The following is a 5954-nucleotide window of genomic DNA, read 5'->3' on the forward strand; positions in this document are numbered from 1 at the left end:
GATCGGTGTGAACAATTACTTTGGAATCAACAATATAAGGTCTAAATGTTGGGGAACGTAGCATGAAATTTCAAAATAATTCCTACGATCACGCAAGATCTATCTAGGATATGCATAGCAACGAGACAGGGAGAGTGTGTCCATGTACCCTCGTAGACCGAAAGCGGAAGCGTTAGGTTGACGTGGTTGATGTAGTCGAACGTCTTCATGATCCAACCGATCCAAGTACCAAACGTACGGCACCTCCATGTTCATCACACGTTTAGCTCGATGGCGTCCCTCGAGCTATTGATCCAGTAGAGGGTCGAGGGAGAGTTCGGACAGCACGACGGCATGGTGACGGTGATGGTGATGTGATCCGCGCAGAGCTTCGCCTAAGCACTACGACAATATGACCGGAGGAGTAAACTATGGAAGGGGCACCACACACGACTAAGAAACAACTGTTGTGTCTTTGGGGTGCCCCCTGCCCACGTATATAAAGGAGGGGGCAGGAGGAGGCCGGCCCAAGGGGGGCGCGCCAAGAGGGGGGTCCTACTAGGACTCTGTTCCTAGTAGGATTCGCCCCCCCCCCCCCCCCCCCCGCCTTCCTTCCAATGGAGAGGGGGAAAGGGAAAAGCAGGGAGAAGGAGAAGGAAAGAGAGGGGCCGTGCCCCCTCCCCTTGTCCAATTCGGATTGGGCAAGGGGGGTGTGTGCCACCTCCTGTGGCTTGCCTCCTCTCCTCCACTATGGCCCATTAGGCCCATTAACTTTCCCGGGCTGCTCCGATAACCTCCCGGTACTCTAAAAAATCCCTAAACCTTATCGGAACCATTCTTTTGTCCGTATATAACCTTCCAATATATCAATATTTACCTCTCGACCATTTCAAGACTCCTCATCATGTCCGTGATCTCATCCAGGACTCTGAACAAACTTCGATCACCAAAAAACATAACTCATAATACAAATCATCATCGAACGTTAAGCGTGCGGACCCTACGGGTTCGAGAACTATGTAGACATGACTGAGACACATCTCCGGTCAATAACCAATAGTGGAACCTAGATGCTCATATTGGCTCCTACCTATTCTACGAAGATCTTTATCAGTCAAACCGCATAGCAACATACGTTATTCCCTTTGTCATCGGTATGTTACTTGCTCGAGATTCGATCGTCGGTATCATCATACCTAGTTTAATATCGTTACCGGCATGTATCTTTAGTCGTTCCATAATGCATCATCTCTCAACTAACTCATTAGTTACATTGCTTGCAAGGCTTATAGTGATGTGCATTACTGAGAGGGCCCAGAGATACCTCTCCGATACTCGGAGTGACAAATCCTAATCTCTATCTATGCCAACTCAACAAAAACCTTCAGAGACACCTGTAGAGCATCTTTATAATCACCTAGTTACGTTGTGATGTTTGATAGCACACAAGGTGTTCCTCCGGTACTTGGGAGTTGCATAATCTCATAGTCAGAGGAATATGTATAAGTCATGAAGAAAGCAATAGAAATAAAACTAAACTATCATAATGCTAAGCTGACGGATGGGTCTTGTCCATCACATCATTCTCTAATGATGTGATCTCGCTCATCAAATGATAACACATGTCTATGGTTAGGAAACTTATCCATCTTTGATTAACGAGCTAGTCAGGTAGAGGCATACTTGGGACACTCTATTTGTCTATGTATTCACACATGTACTAAGTATCCGGTTAATACAATTCTAGCATGAATAATAAATATTTATCATGATATAAGGAAATATAAATAACAACTTTATTATTGCCTCTAGGGCATATTTTCTTCAGTCTCCCACTTGCACTAGATTCAATAATCTAGATTACATAGTAATGATTCTAACACCCATGGAGTCTTGGTGCTTATCATGTGTTTGCTCATGAGAGGGGCTTAGTCAATGTGTTTGCAACATTCAGATCCGTATGTATCTTGCAAATCTCTATGTCTCCCTCCTTGACTTGATCGCGGATGGAATTGAAGCGTCTCTTGATGTGTTTGGTTCTCTTGTGAAATTTGGATTCCTTCGCCAAAGCAATTGCTCCAGTATTGTCACAAAATATTTTCATTGGACCCGATGCACTGTAGGTATTACACCTAGATCAGATATGAACTCCTTCATCTAGACTCCTTCATTTTCTGCTTCTCAAGAAGCTATGTACTCCACTTCACACGTAGATCCCACCACGACGCTTTGCTTGGAAATGCACCAACTTATAGATCCACCATTCAAAATAAATACGTATCCGGTTTGCGACTTAGAGTCATCCGGATCAGTGTCAAAGCTTGCATCGACGTAACCATTTACAACAAGCCCTTTGTCACCTCCATAAACGAGAAACATATCCTTAGTCCTTTTCAGGTATTTCAGAATGTTCTTCACCACTGTCTAGTGATCCAATCCTGGATTACTCTGCTACCTCCGTGCTAAACTTATAGCAAGGCACACATCGGGTCTAGTACACTGCATTGCATACATGATAGAACCTATGGCTGAGGCATAGGGAATGACTTTCATTTTCTCTCTATCTTCTGCAGTGGTCGGGCATTGAGTCTGACTCAACTTCACACCTTGTAACAAAGGCAAGAACCCTGTCTTTGACTGATCCATTTTGAACTTCTTCAAAACTTTATCAAGGTACGTGCCTTTTGAAAGTCCAATTAAGCATCTTGATATATCTCTATAGATCTTGAGGCCCAATATATAAGCAGCTTCACCGAGGTCTTTCATTGAAAAATTCTTATTCAAGTATCCTTTTATGCTATCTAGAAATTCTGTATTATTTCCAATCAACAATATGTCATCCACATATAATATTAGAAATGTTATAGCGCTCCCACTCACTTTCTTGTAAATACAGGCTTCTCCAAAAGTCTGTATAAAACCGTAAGCTTTGATCACACTATCAAACGTATATTCCAACTCCGAGAGGCTTGCATCAGTCCATAAATGGATCGCTGGAGCTTGCACACTTTGTTAGCACCATTAGGATCGACAAAGCCTTTTGGTTGCATCATATACCACTCTTCTTTAAGATATCCATTAAGGAATGTAGTTTTGACATCCATTTGCCAAATTTCATAATCATAAAATGCAGCAATTGCTAACATGATTCGGACAGACTTAAGCATCGCTACGGATGAGAAGTTCTCATCATAGTCAACTCCTTGAACTTGTCAAAAACCTTTTGCAACAAGTCGAGCTTTGTAGACAGTAACATTACCGTCAACGTTAGTCTTCTTCTTGAAGATCCATTTATTCTCTATGGCTTGCCGATCATCGGGCAAGTCAACCAAAGTCCACACTTTGTCCTCATACATGGATCCCATCTCAGATTTCATGGCCTCAAGCCATTTCACGGAATCTGGGCTCATCATCGCTTCCTCATAGTTCGTAGGTTCGCAATGGTCTAGTAACATGACCTCCAGAACAGGATTACTGTACCACTCTGGTGTAGATCATACTCTGGTTGACCTACGAGGTTCGGCAGTAACTTGATCTGAAGTTTCATGATCATCTTCATTAGCTTCCTCACTAATTGGTGTAGGAATCACATGAACGGATTTCTTTGATGAACTACTTTCCAATTCGGGAGAAGGTACAACTACCTCATCAAGTTCTACTTTCCTCCCACTCACTTCTTTCGAGAGAAACTCCTTCTCTAGAAAGGATCCATTCTTAGCAATGAATATCTTGCCTTCGGATCTGTGATAGAAGGTGTACCCAACAGTCTCCTTTGGGTATCCTATGAAGACACATTTCTCCGATTTGGGTTCGAGCTTATCAGGTTGAAGCTTTTTCACATAAGCATCGTAGCCCCAAACTTTAAGAAACGACAGCTTAGGTTTCTTGCCAACCCATAGTTCATATGGTGTCATCTCAACGGATTTAGATGGTGCCCTATTTAACATGAATGCAGCCATCTCTAAAGCATAACCCCAAAACGATAGCGGTAAATTGGTAAGAGACATCATAGATTGCACCATATCTAATAAAGTACGGTTACGGCATTCGGACACACCATTACGCTGTGGTGTTCCAGGTGGCGTGAATTGCTAAACTATTCCACATTGTTTCAAATGAAGACCAAACTCATAACTCAAATATTCACCTCCACGATCATATCATAGAAACTTTATTTTCTTGTTACAATGATTTTCCACTTTACTCTGAAATTCTTTGAACTTTTCAAATGTTTCAGACTTATTCTTATTAAGTAGATATACCCATATCTGCTCAAATCATCTGTGAAGGTTAGAAAATAACGATACCCATCGCGAGCCTCAACACTCATCGGACCGCACACATCAGTATGTATTATTTCCAACAAGTCAGTTGCTCGCTCCATTGTTTCGGAGAACGAAGTCTTAGTCATCTTGCCCATGAGGCATGGTTCGCAAGCATCAATTGATTCACAATCAAGTGATTCCAAAAGCCCGTTAGCATGGAGTTTTTCATGCGCTTTACACCAATATGACCTAAACGGCAGTGCCACAAATAAGTTGCACTATCATTATTAACTTTGCATCTTTTGGCTTCAATATTATGAATATGTGTATCACTACAATCGAGATTCAACAAAAATAGACCACTCATCAAGGGTGCATGACCATAAAAGATATTAGTCATATAAATAGAACAACCATTATTCTCCGATTTAAATGAATAACCATCTCGCATCAAACAAGATCCAGATATAATGTTCATGCTCAACACAAGCACCAAATAACAATTATTCAGGTCTAAAACTAATCCCGACGGTTGATGTAGAGGTAGCGTACCGACGGCGATCACATCGACTTTGGAACCATTTCCCACGCGCATCGTCACCACGTCCTTAGCCCATCTTCGTTTAAGTCGTAGCCCCTGTTTTGAGTTGCAAATATGAGCAACAGAACCAGTATCAAATACCCATGTGCTACTACGAGCATTAGTAAGGTACACATCAATAACATGTATATCAAATATACCGTTCAATTTGCCATCCTTCTTATCTGCCAAATACTTGGGGCAGTTCCGCTTCCAGTGACCAGTCCCTTTGCAGTAGAAGCACTCAGTTTCAGGCTTAGGTCCAGACTTGGGCTTATTCCCTTGAGCAGCAACTGGCTTGCTGTTCTTCTTGAAGTTCCCCTTCTTCCGTTTGCCCTTTTTCTTGAAACTAATGGTCTTGTTCACCATAAACACTTGATGCTCCTTCTTGATTTCTACCTCTGCAACCTTTAGCATCGCAAAGAGCTCGAGAATTGTCTTTTCCATCCCTTGCATATTATAGTTCATCAAGCAGCCTTTATAGCTTGTTGGCAGTGATTAAAGAACTCTGTCAATGACACTATCATCAGGAAGATTAACTCCCAGCCGAGTCAAGTGGTACCCAGACATTCTGAGTATGTGTTCACTGATAGAACTATTCTCCTCCATTTTGCAGCTGTAGAACTTGTTGGAGACTCCATATCTCTCAACTCGGGAATTTGCTTGAAATATTAACTTCAACTCCTGGATCATCTCATATGCTCCATGATGTTCAAAACGTCTTTGAAGTCCCGATTCTAAGCCGTAAAGCATGGCAAACTGAACTATCGAGTAGTCATTAGCTTTGCTCTGCCAGACGTTCATAACATCTGGAGTTGCTCCTGCGCCGGGTCTTGCACCTAGCGGTGCTTCCAGGACGTAATTCTTCTGTGCAGCAATGAGGATAATCCTCAAGTTACGGACCAAGTCCATGTAGTTGCTGCCATCATCTTTCAACTTAGCTTTCTCTAGGAATGCATCAAAATTCAAGGGAACGGTAGCATGGGCCATTGATCTACAATAAAATAGATATGCAAAAACTATAAGGTACTAAGTTCGTGATAAATTAAAAGTTCTACTAATCATATTACTAAAGAACTCCCACTTAGATAGACATCCCTCTAGTCATATAAATGATCACGTGATCCATA

This window comes from Triticum urartu, chromosome 2, assembly GCF_003073215.2.
Source record: "Triticum urartu cultivar G1812 chromosome 2, Tu2.1, whole genome shotgun sequence".
NCBI lineage: Eukaryota > Viridiplantae > Streptophyta > Magnoliopsida > Poales > Poaceae > Triticum > Triticum urartu.